The 12,883-nt window shown below is 40.2% G+C and overlaps 1 protein-coding gene across 5 annotated transcripts in view; it reads right to left on the bottom strand.

The window, feature by feature from the left end:
* Positions 1–12,883, bottom strand: part of JARID2 (jumonji and AT-rich interaction domain containing 2) — a 216,542-nt gene that overhangs the window by 199,852 nt on the left and 3,807 nt on the right. Inside the window, exon 1 of one of the 5 annotated variants that reach the window (XM_051799157.1) lies at positions 10,742–10,759. The exons of the other annotated variants lie outside the window; for them this stretch is intronic. The gene's annotated coding sequence lies outside the window, so the exon portion shown is untranslated. Of the gene's footprint in view, positions 1–10,741; positions 10,760–12,883 lie in introns of those variants that run through there. 5 annotated transcript variants of the gene reach the window in all.

Genomic DNA, 12,883 nt, shown 5'->3' with positions numbered 1-12,883 from the left:
TTCCTCAACTTGGCCTCATCACTTATGCATCTGATGAAACAAACACTGACAGCTTTTTTGCATTTGTAAAGGCCCCACAGCAGCTGTGGTGATCCCACCATAGAGCAATGAATTAAGCCTGAAACCCAGCTGGGTCTGCACAGAAGCCTTTTTTGCACAATACAGCAAGACTATCATTGTTAACCTAGGCATTATTGTAAAATATTCTGCATTACATTAAGAACGGAGATAGAGATGCCCTGGAAAATTAGCTTTAATAGGCAATTTATAACATTTAAAAATATGGATACCACATTGATTGCTAATTGACAACAAATTTCATAGTTTCATTTACACACAACCACAGTGAATCAGGTAATTAAAGAATACCACTTAAGCAGGAAACAAGACAAAATTAAGAAATAATCCACATTAAAGTTATAAAACATATGACAAACTTTTGTCATATGTATGAATTTAAAATAACTATCTAAATTATCAGTCTTGTGATCAGAAGGAAATTGAGACAGTCTTAGAGGAAATGGATGTATGCACACTTTCATCACTGTTAGAGTTTCTTGGGAACTAAAGCAAGCAGCTTAAAGCATTGCATAGTAATACTTAGGTATTGATTGTATTATTTTTCCACTTTACAAGTACATAAATATGAAAAAAGAGTCACTAATTACTCGAGGAAAAAAAAGTTGGAAGTTTATTAACTGGAATAGAGTTTTCATGGACAGAATCCATTGTTTCAAAATTGAAACTATATTCTTCCATTGCATTTATCATTGTATTTAAGAGGCCAGAGAAATCAAAATAACATTGTGTCCTTTATAAAATAGACTATTCAGCTCATCTTGCTTACTTATTAAGAACATTTCTTTAAGACTGAACCACAAAAACATCTCTTTTTCCAGGAATGCAGAGACATGCAAAAATGAAGCTAAGTTGTGTAAAACACTTAGAAGAATTCAAGGTGCTATCCTACTGATATGAAAAAAATTTAAGCCTGTCCTCACAACTTCTCAATGTGAGGAAACCACTTCTCTCAGTCCTACACCAGAAATACACGTTCTGACTTCAAGTAGTACATTGGTAGATATTATGTGCGGTTTCTCTTCCCCCTATTTCTTCTTTGTCTATGGGATTAGTGAGCTGTGTACATAGAATTCCCAACACCAACTCTGCACAGGCTTCCCAGTGATGCCTTTCCAAGTAAAGGTACCAAAAGATAAGTAGAGAGCAATGATGAAGCAGGAGAAGGAAAAGAGTCACAGGGAAGCAAACTGGAAATAAGCAGCTAACTTAGAGGTAGGAGTATGGTTAGCAAAAATAGCAAGATGAAAAATATCTTCCATTTACCATTTTTAAAATGCATGCAAATCTCCACAACGCAGAACTGATCTAACCAGAGAAACTTAACTCTTATTAAGAGAAACCAAAATTACAGGCAGCATCAACAAAAAAACTAATTCCTTTTATTTGTGGCATTGCCTCTGTTCCCAGACCTTTTTTATTTTCAGCAGGAGGAACTGAGGGGAAAGGAAGTGGAAGGAAGGGAGACAGAGCAGAAGGTTAAAATGTTAAGGGGGTGAAAAAAAAAAAAGGGCTGGGGGATATTAGGGACAAAATGTACTTCAGACTCTAAACTGAAGTAAGATCCAATTGGCAGCTTTTGAACATATGACCCTCCAAAGGCAAGCTGTCAGCTTGATAACAGTCGAAGGAAATAAATGAACAACTCTGTACTGTTCTGAAACTCCTGCGTAATGAAGTTACAGTTTCATCCTGGAAGGTGGCCAAAAAACACAAATCAATGAGCAACCAACCTCCCATCATTTTTATCACAACAGTAATACTCATCCAAAGGTAGGTTGTTATTAAGCCCTAGTAATATTTGCATTGGTTCTCCACACCAGAAAGTCCAACCGACAATAACAAGAAGACTCATTGTACTGAGAAAATGTGGGCAGAGGTACTTTTCAGAAGTGACAATAAAGCAGCTCTACAACCTAGACCAAGATGAGCCAGACACATGAATCTTCTACAGAAAGAACTGTGAGATTACCAATGCTGCCAACATAGAACAGCTGAGCAAGTTTACTTAGATAGGCATTAGACATGCCAGGCACTGGAAAATATCATGAAATGAGGCTGTATAGTGTTACACTTTGCTCCAGAGAACTTTCTCATGCTGAAATATGTTAGTGTAAAAAGACAAATAAAGTTTTGCAACAGGTAACCCTGAGAGCAGACACTTGCACCCTCAAGAACCTAAAGGCCACGTCATTGTGGAAATTCTCTTGGTTTCTCTCTAGGGACTTCCTGCACAAACAATCAATCAAACCAATTAAAAAAAAAAAAAAAGGCCATGCGAATGACAGCAACCTGGGAGACGCAGATTTAAAACTCTGGTTTTGACAGTTTTATATTCTCTTATCTGTCACAGGATTAGGAGCCCTGATAACCAGTACTCTATAACTGAGATTTCCTTTACTAGATGTTGTCCTACTTTCTAAGATAAACAGTAGATCAATCACCCTGTATTAGAATTGTTCTTATAGTCTTTGTCTCAAATAATGACAGCTATTCGACCTTCCTTCTTACGTAGTTAAAAATTTATAAGATATTACTTCTTTTTTCAGAGGGTTGCCTCAAGAGACCACCTATTATTCTGTTCTCCTTAACTAGACTAGTTTATGCATGGGCTTAACATTATTCACATGTGTTGAAATTAAACTATGTATTAACTCCCTCAGATCAACTGCAGATCCTTGCTTTTATTGAAAATGATCTAGTCACCGAGAAAGTCAGTGGATTGGAAATTTGTAAACCAGCTGAACTATCTTTAATGGCATTCCTCCACAGAGGAATGAGTTTTCAAAGCTGAAATGCTATACTGTGTTGCTTCAGCTTTGTAACACGTGGGTACATGACTAAAATACTGGGTCTTCTCTGGTGGGGAAAAAATACTTGGGACATTTCGAGAGCATGGAATTAAGGAAGAAGCAGTGCAACAGAATGAAGTCTTTTAAGGAAAAAGGATAACCCTTCAGCCCAGATGCTATTCACTGCTCCATGAGAACAGAAGAACAGTGATAAATCACCTATACAGAACACCTTCAAAAGCATGCCTGAACAGACACCTTCAAAGTCTTTTTCCAAAGGCAACAGCATAGTTTGCTCATATATATTCTTCGTTAAAGATGAAGAAGCATTTCCCTCCTAAGCTATCATGTCCATCAGACAAGCTGTAGCTGACCTTCTGAAGGCATGACTACAACACAGTGCCGGGGGAGCACACAAAAGTAAAAGCAGCAAAAATACTCCCAAGATGGGTAAAGACAGGGACAGTGGCAGGACCTTATCAGGAACTCGGGGCAAGCCTCCTCCACGTGATCCAACCATGGATAAATATCCTGGCTGTTTTTCTCACATTATACTAACCTTGGTTTCACAAACTGTGCTGGAGGGCAGGTTAGCTCTCCAGAGCTGAGCATACTCCTGCTTCCTGGACAAAGCCCCAGATGCAGCTGCAGTCACGCTTGTAGTGTGCAGGCGATAAACTGACAAAGATTTGAAACACCTCTGAAAAGAGCTCATGTGAAGGAGACAGATTCTGAGACTGCTGATAACCAGACAGTCCCTTAGCCAGTACCACCTACTCGTGGTTATGCAAGGTGAACTGGAACAGAAAAAAGGAGAGAAAGAAAAGTATAGCAAAGGCATATCCAGAAAAAATCTTCCAAAAAGCTAAAAAACCTCTGACCACTTTGCCAGGGAATCCCTGTGGTGAGCTCAATGCTATTCCAGAGGGGAAAGCAGGACACATACAGATAGGTGTGCATGCATGAATGCTGCTCCTGGTCCTATTTGGGCAAGGAGGCAGAGCCTAGCAGGAACGGCCTGACTAGTCACCAGGCATGAGGAGACCAGTGATTACAGTGCATTAAGAGATGGGCAGTTTGCAAGGGGGGAAAAATGACAGGCTCACCACTGGTAGGATCTGAGAAAAGTTAGCGACAAAAAGGAAGTGACAATTTACTCATTCACTTTCCTCCATCCAAATTAGAGAACAAGTAATTTCCAAAATGCCTACTGGGAATTAATTTCACGGCATCCTTGACTGCAACAGTAACAGGCATAAAATGACACGAAGAAAGGAAGAGGAATCAACAAGAATGTAAGAAGATATGCTTATGGGGGGGGGGGAATGTAACTATCTACATCATAAACACATTTCCTTCTTCTGCATGATACACAACCAGCTTTCATAGGAGCCAGCTGAAGTGGTACTATAATGAAATACTAAGTATGAGATAAAGAAATTGTATTACCCAGAAGACTTAAAGAGACCACACTTTTCTTAATATATTTATGCTGAAAATTGTATTCCTGATCTCCAAAGCAACAGTGTCCAGAAATCGTTATACCTAGTCTGTCACCCAGGCTTGAAGAAATCTGACTATTGTTAGCTATTTTGGAAGGTCATACTCAAATGAAGATTGCAGGGCTTCTTTCAATAATGGAAGCTATGCAGTGGTTTTTATGACTGGTCAGTCGTGTCACAAAAAGTTGCTCTTGACTGAAAGAGCATGAATATTAATGGCTTATAAATAAAAGCCTTTAATGTACGTGAAATATGAAATTAGCTTTTCCTGAATGCTCACATCAGCAGGATTTGATTTCCCAAAAGTTCATAAAAGGACTGTAAAAAGGAATGGTCAGGGCCACGTTCTACTTTTCCTCCATAGTATTTGCACATTAATACACAGTTTGCTGAGCCTTGCAAAACCTAAGTACACAGCCAGTATTTTCTACAACCAACAGTCAAATTCTGCACGCAGGCTGAGAGGTAAGTATCAACAGTACAATCCATCCCCTTCCAAAGTATTTCCTATGAACCTGGCCCCCCAAATGAGCTTCATGAACCTCTCCTCATGTCCCTGTTTGGCCTTCAGGAAATGGAAACAATACTGTGACAACAGTTCGTTCTGCTTTCTTACAAAGAGAGATGGCCGTAACTTTATAAGAGCTACTTTCATCACAAAGTGGATAGAGGAGCTCAATCAGAGAAATACACAGAAAAGAGAGGGAGAAAAGCACAGCACTGGAAGAAAAGAAGAGAGGGGGGACCGAACTGTAAAAATGCCAGTACTATGCACACTAGGGAAAGAAAAATAACAATTATTACATTTAAATAAAATATTAAGAGGCTAAGGAGCAAAAAGGAAAGGAAACATTTCAGGGGGAAACAAAAAACAGGCAGCACTACATTTAGTAAAGCCATTAAAACCATTAACTGGCTATCATCCTCTTAGAAAACTAACATTCCTGCCTGCAAACACTTGCACATACTTTTTACACAGGAACGGCAGAATCTCAAGCCCCGAAAAGCACTTCGGCATGTGCTTAACTCTCAAGCTCCAAGTACTTCAGCTGACGTCAGTAAGAGTATTCATACATTTGAGACAGGCACGTGCTCTAGCAGCTTGCTGGATCGAAACTGAGGGTGCAGTTCCACAGGTTTTTTAATCCACAGCAGAGGCAAAGAGGTCCTTGGGCCCCACTGCTCCCTTTACTGTGCCACTAAAAAGTCTTTGCAGGCTTGCACTGAAACCGTGCCATTTAAAGATGAGAAGGTAAAGGAAAAAAGCAGAGCATTGGCATAAGTGACAATTTCAGTGACCCTATTTCACATGCAGCTCTTTGGTCGTATTGATATGGCCAAAGCACTATACCAGGAAGGAATGAGTCATGGGGTCACCACTGCTGGCTTCAATGGTGAGAAAAAGGCATGTGATGCCACATCCTGCTCTTTCTATAATTATAGGAAACCTTGGTTTTTGTAGCTTCTTGATCTGACATGGTTTGCCCTTCTCACACTACTTGGAAACCTGAGGCAAAAATACATCAGCACTTCAGTTCACTTGTACATTCAATAGACACTAGCAGTTTTAACAAAAGAAGCAGCTATCTGAACTGTAGTACAAAATAAGACAAATAAAGCTAAAGGAAATTTCTGAATGAACTCCCTCCTGTAAGCAGGTCCTTATGCTAAGATGTAGAAAATAGAACAATACACTTGGCTTCATTTCCACCGTGGAGCTCTTGTATTGTGGGGTGAGTGTGTGGCTGTTGAATTTTAAAAAAAAAGTAGTAGTTCTTTTACCACATTTAGCAGTGAAACTTAGCCTCCAGCAGCACAGTTATCTTATTTTTATTTTCTTCCCCTTTTTTCTTCTTTTGTTTAAGTAAAAAATTGTCCAAATCCTACTTAAGCAAGCAAAACACATAACAGTGGTACATTTTTAATCCTCTTCCAACATATATTAGCACTTTGGAAATTATTATGGCATTACCATGACCACAGGCACCAACACCTTCAGCTTCGTTTTCACCTGAGAGGCCTAACTTCATTTCAACGTTATTTAATATTCACCATGCTTCCAGCAGTAAAACAGCACAGCAAAATCTAACCCGAACAACCCTTAGAATAGACAAGGACAGCTAATTTTGCTTGATACGAAATAAAACGTATCTTGACTCCTATTTAGTCATAATTTTACAGCCCACTGAAACTTACTCTATTGCTAACAGACGCAATCCTACCCCTCTCTTGCCACTTCCTTGTGTGCCCCTGCAACTCCTTGCCCAGACCAAGTATTTTTCCAGCTACATCACAAATGGCAATACTAAATGAATCCACATTAAAAAAATCAGCTGCATTTTGTTAGTTCACTTTTAACCTGGAAAGTCCCCAATCTGCGGTGGGAGTTATCCCCCGGTTACACATGTTGGCCTTCAGAAGACAGGGGGAACAACAGGCAGCCAGAGGGAATATTACACCACTCAGGAAGCAAGTCTGCAAGATGGCAATAGGCCATGAGAATTTTCAGCATTATCACTACACTTCAAGAGGGGGTAAAAAAGTGACTATCAATCAGGAAACCACATCTCAGGCGCCCATCTAGGTCATCCTTACGTGAAACACACTCACATGAAGGCCGGTCATTTGGAACACCATCCAAAAACAAACCACGTACAACACCAGCCTAGTTATCAGTCAACTTAAAAAACAATAATAGAAATCCTTCTTTTCACTTGGCTTTGAGTTTTATAAACTCAAATGTCTGGACCAAGTTTTGTAGGGCTCAAACCAAAACAGAAGCAGTCCTTTTTTTTTTTCTTCCAGCTCAAGTTGAGTTAAGAAGTTAATTGATCTGGCATACGTGCAGGGTTGGAAATTTGTCTTACAGGGGGTTTTATATGCACGCTGCAGCTGAGAGATTTGGCTTACAACTTTGATGTACCAAAAAGAACTCTGTGGGACAAACTGGTTGAAAGTAATATCCATGAGATAAAAAGGCAAGAAAGAAGGAAAGATATCCCTTCTCTAAATCACCCTTTGCCTGCCTGAAAGGTATCTCATTGAAAGAAAAAAACCTAAAAACATATGGTGGTAGACTATATCATCTTAAAAGTCTAAATGCAATTTCTAGGCTATGTACTTTTTGGGCATAAAGATTCCCAGTTTCAGAACATCATAGAAAATGATATGCTAAATATAACAACTCATAAAAATAATGATAAGCATCTCAAAAGAGTGAGACACTGAACAGACTCTTGTCCAAGACTCATGGTTTCTGTCCACTTTAATAGTAGCAACCTCAAAAAATATTTGTACATTGCAATTGACTGGACCCACATGCTTTACATCTGCAAGTTCGCCTTTGTATTTCTTAAAAATGCAGGCCATTCAAAAATGTAGCTAGAAAATCATTATTTAGCTGTTTAAATGGAGTTGTCAGGGTCCAGGGAAAACTGAATTCCTGTTACTGAGGAGCCTCAAAAGCTTACTCTTTTGGTTGGACCCCCCCCAAAATGCAGTGTGACTAGCAGGATGCCTAGTACAAGACTGAAGTTTACCCAAAGCAAAGATTTTTTTTATTCAGAAAAAAAAAAGCACAATCCTTAAAGAGAAAAGAAAGTCCATCCTGTAGCATACAAATGCAAGAAAGGACATAGAAGACCATCCTGCTCTTGTGGGCAGTGAAGGAAAAAACCGTCACATCAAAATGCCAGTACACAACACATTCAGAAATATTGTGAAGCATGTATCTCTACCCACTCACATAGATCTGTTTTAAAAATAGGCATGGAGTATGCATATAGCTGGTAATTTCTCCAAATTCACTCCCATCGTTCTTAATTTAAAAGCACTAATCTGCAAGCAAAGCTAAAAATGAATTGCTTGCAATATATAGTTATCCTGACTTGGCTCAGACAACACAGTATCAAAGTGCAAAACTAAGATTAGTAGATTATGTCAGAATGAGCTCCCATGGTTTATTTTTGAACTTTATAAATATCGTTAGCCAGTCATCATAGCGTGTGTGTGCCAAAACACGCTAATCTCCTGCAACCATCACGTCATCCAAAAGATGTCAGACAAGCAAGGCAAGATTAAAGAACTGACAGCAGAGCACAGGGTCTTGAATACCACAAACCCTCCTGGAGCACAGCAGCAGGCCACAGTTTCTCAACTTGATTCTTATTTTTTGCATTTCTCCTCTAGCCTTTAGAAAGTAAAAGAAATATAGTAACAGTCACAGGCCCAAAGCCACCTTTTTGCAGAGCAAATCAAGGGAAGAACCTGGCAGAAAAGGCCACAAGAAGCCATGCAGCAAAGATGAAGCAGATTACAGAGGGGATACATTTAGAAAGGATTTAAGTCATGCCCCTCAAGTGATGTAATTATGAACTCTTCTGCGGGCATCATCACATTTCTGCTGAACTGATTTTAGCAGTGTCAAAATGTCTGAATGCAACTATAGCAATCCTACAAGCACTAAACTGAACCTGACCAGAAACTACTTGGCCTAGATGCAGAAAGCATATGCAAACCCTAGTTTAGGCTCCTCATTTTGTTTTCAATGCATGTTTTTAACCACAGAATCCCATTTTTTAGGCACAATTAAAGGAGGGTTTTATCCTCCAAATAACACATTAGTCCGGGTGGGACAAGACATTTGCTGCAGAAGTGCTGAAGCAGCTTCACATGCCACTCTTCCCCTCGTGTACCAGTGAAATGATGATTTCCACCTGAGCCTTTTTTTATCTTGCTTCCACAGTCAGCCAAGCAGGTCACTCCAAAAGGCTTTCTGCAGCAGCATAAATTAAGCCAATAAACTTGGCACGGGAGCAGATGGGGGGCACTCACAGCATCCGTCTGCTGGCAGACCAGGGAGCTGTGATCCCCAGCCGAGAGCCTCGAGACACAGCATTCAGCAAGGCCATGGTCTCAGCCACCGCTCAGCTTTGCAGCTTGCAGAGCAGTGGTTTACAGCTTCAGACCCTTCATCTGCATAGGGAAGGGATGGACAAAAATAAAGGCCGTACGAAGGGGAAAAGAGCTAGCAAATTTTCAAACAAGACCTCACTGCTATAATTAAAGGGTTTATTCCTTTCCCACAGCCTACCACTGGAAATACCAGGCCTCTGTCGGATTACTGAAGGAACAACATCAGAACAGGATGTCATTACACGAGGGAAAGTGTGAAACCCGAGCAAGTGAAATGGCAAACAGTTTTAAACCTTCTACCTACTGATTCATTGAGGAAACGTTTTTGTGACTGACTGAAATAAACCCACCCCTACAAATGAAAACCAAGTTCCCAAATAAAACCTGCCCGTTAAAAACCAAGAAGGATCACATCCAATATTCCCAGAAGTAATAAGCCAGCAAAACAACCAACCCATCAAAGATCTAAGAGAACACCAAATACATTTTGGCAAACATATTATTTCCTGTATCTGAAATTCAGCGCCAAGTAATCCTCACATGCTAGACCTGAATTTTACAAGCAATTTACAGCTTTCAAGTTTCCTGGTGGCTTCCTACCACTTAAAAATGCTTTAAATAAAAAACAGTAGTTAAGTATAAAAAGTATATATGTACCGTACTCCATCACTCACTTGGACATTAAACTCCAGGTACAATTTACTCTTTGTTCTAAAGACCTAACAAAAGGTTAAAAACTGTCAACTGAAGTTTTGGCCTGTAGTGCAGGGACATTTAGGGCCATCAGCATCAGGAAATGCTTAAGGGAAGTTCAGGTTTGGCAACACTGAAATTTGCATTATTAGACTTGAATGTTAATGTCCCGTTAATCTTACACAGAGGCAGTCAAATCCATCAGCACTATTGTTTTCAGACAGTCTGCCCACTAAGGCAAACAATGCATCATTTACACTTGGTTTACATTTATAGTTGGGAAGAAAGCCACGCAAAGGACTAAGGGGGAAAACCAGAATGTTTTAAATGCAAATCTGGATTTAGAAGAAGCATGTATTCCTCTGCAAATTCCACATCTGCTAGATCACACAAAAGCTGGGTGCTTGCAATAAAAAATAATAAACGTGTTTCTGCTTTTTTTTTCCTACTTAAAAATTACCTTTAAAGCCTCCCTTTCACTTGACTGCTGCAAACTGGAAACTTTAGAAACGAATGCAGCTGGTCTTTCCTCTCTGTCAAGTTCAAGTTGATTGAATTCAGTCACTATACAATAAAAATGGTCAAAATCAACCCCTAAATCAACCCCAAAAAACCATTTCCTTCCTCCTCAAGAACTTTCAGATATGTTCAAACCAGAAAATAACAGTAACGTGTAAAAACAAAATATAAACTTTAATTGTGAAGTCTCTTTAGCTTCAAACTATGAGATTTAAAAATTGACCTACTTTATGTAATACTCACACAGCTGAGTCATCACAGTATCAACTGGTCTCTATCAGCTGCAGAGTATGATGATCACTGAAAAGAAGCATCCATAGTGAAATGCCTCTTTTATTTTATTATTATGCCAAAAATAAAATGTTAATCTAACAGTCCAGACCATAACTGGGGAGGGGAAAAATTTTTAAGAAAGTTGGAACTGCAAAAAGTGGTCCCTGTAATGCAGATGCCATGCCTTGTAGTAAAAGCCTGTAAGCTACAGGATAGAATATTGGACAAGGCAGCAGAAATACAGATTAGTTCCAACTCTGCCGCTGTTACAGCATGTAGCTTCAGGCAAGTAATTTAGACTTCTTTGTTTTTCATCAAACAATAAAATGGAGGGAATGCTACTGCCTCACAGAATCAGCTGACGTTTATACCTCACTTTAGCCTATGCATAACATTAACTGTTACTTTATATCTACAGAAAAGGAAGCGGTAATATGTTTTTAATGCTGGCTTAGTAGGCCTCATAAGAGAAGGTGGAAGTGCTTAATGAACATTAGAAACTCTTCACGGGAGCCTTGATTCATTGTAATTCACTCTGGACAGCATATTACACAGACTCCTGGCTTGCAGTCCATCAGAGTGAGCAGAAGTCCATTAGTATCTCAGGGCAAAGCATCTGTTGATAGAAAATATTCATTTAAAGAAAAAAAGTATTTTAATTACTAGTTTCTACTTATGCACTACCCTATAGCTACTTACAACGTAATGTTGTAGTCTCAAGAGATCAGGAGGAGGTTAAGAGAAACCCAAACGCAGCTCTCAAGTGCAGCTAGCATCCTTAAGTTTTACATAAAGGGGGAAAAAAAAAGACTTGAGTGTGCTACGCTGCTGGAATTGTTACTGCAAGCCTATAAGAGACCTAACACAAGAAAGCCCCAGAAGGTGATGTGAAATAAGATGCAAGGTACACTGAATACCACCTCTGCTGCCAACGACATATTTACATTATTTCTTGTAGAAAGTGGTCAGACTTAAAGCCTGCTGTCAGCTGTGGGGCTGCAGGAGAGAAATGAGGAAACTCCCACAGAAAAAAAAAAAGCAGGGCAGGAGAGTCCAGCTGAAGCCCTGGAGTGCCCAGCGTCAGGCCCCTGCACAAATCCCCCTGACGCAGAAGGAGGTGGTGGCGCTTGCATGGTCACCATCTCCCCCAAAACTCCCTGAGCCTGCTCCAAGCACAAAGGCTGCAGCACTCACAGGAGCTCTCCTCAGATGTCTGCAGCATGCTAATCCTAGCAGGGCCTTGCGGGCCCTCTGTCTGAGGGGCTTACCAGGCCATTGGTAGGTGAAGCATGTCACCTCATGGCAGACTACTGGAGTTTTACTTCTACAAGGACAAGGAAACGAATCACACGAGGCAACAGTACTGACATTACTCCTTAATTATATTTTACCATCTGCTACCGTGGCAGAACCATGCAGGTATTTCAAGGCAGTAAACCAGGTCTGATACCCTGAGACCTAAGCCAGCAAAAACAGAAGATTTGCTATTCAGAATCACAAAACCAGGCAGAAAAACGCACCTGTGAAATTACGCTTAAGACTTCAAAGCTTTTCATTTAAGAACTATTAATTCCAAGCGCATACTAAACGCAGTCTGGCTTCTCGGCGGATGCTTTACAAAGCTGTCAGTTTTCTGAGGCTTGAGCCAAAAGGCAATATTTGATATGTAAAGATGTTTGAGAAGGAGGAGGGTAAAGTGAGAAGAAAGAGTTGTATGAGTCAGCCATGGTTCTTTTAAAAATTAAGTGATAGCGTTTTTAAATCACAGGAAAAAAAGATGCATACACGGATTTCCTCATTCCTGGGTTACCAGTCACAAAAGATAACACTCCCAAAGTTTAAGAGAACTTTCAATTGTGACCACTTACGGAGTGGGGAGCCAAGCCTGCGATGGCAGCCCACAACGCACAGGCTTTACTCCATTGTTCTCACCACCTTCTTGTTTTCGGAATTCATTTTGCAAATGCCGAAAAGGAGAAACGGCAGCAGCAGCCTGAACAGGCTCTGCTCCCGATACCACAAGACCAGGTTAAAGCCAGGTTGGACGGGGCTCTGAGAAACATGGTCTAGTCGAAGGTGTCCCTGCCCACCGCAGGCGGCTTGGAACTGGAT

The sequence above is a fragment of the Manacus candei genome, unplaced genomic scaffold, assembly GCF_025592945.1.
Source record: "Manacus candei isolate 608988 ecotype Guabito, Panama unplaced genomic scaffold, ASM2559294v1 h1tg000049l, whole genome shotgun sequence".
Classification (NCBI taxonomy): domain Eukaryota; kingdom Metazoa; phylum Chordata; class Aves; order Passeriformes; family Pipridae; genus Manacus; species Manacus candei.
The sequence above is the reverse complement of the archived record's forward strand: the minus strand, read 5'-3'. Positions and strand labels throughout refer to the sequence as shown.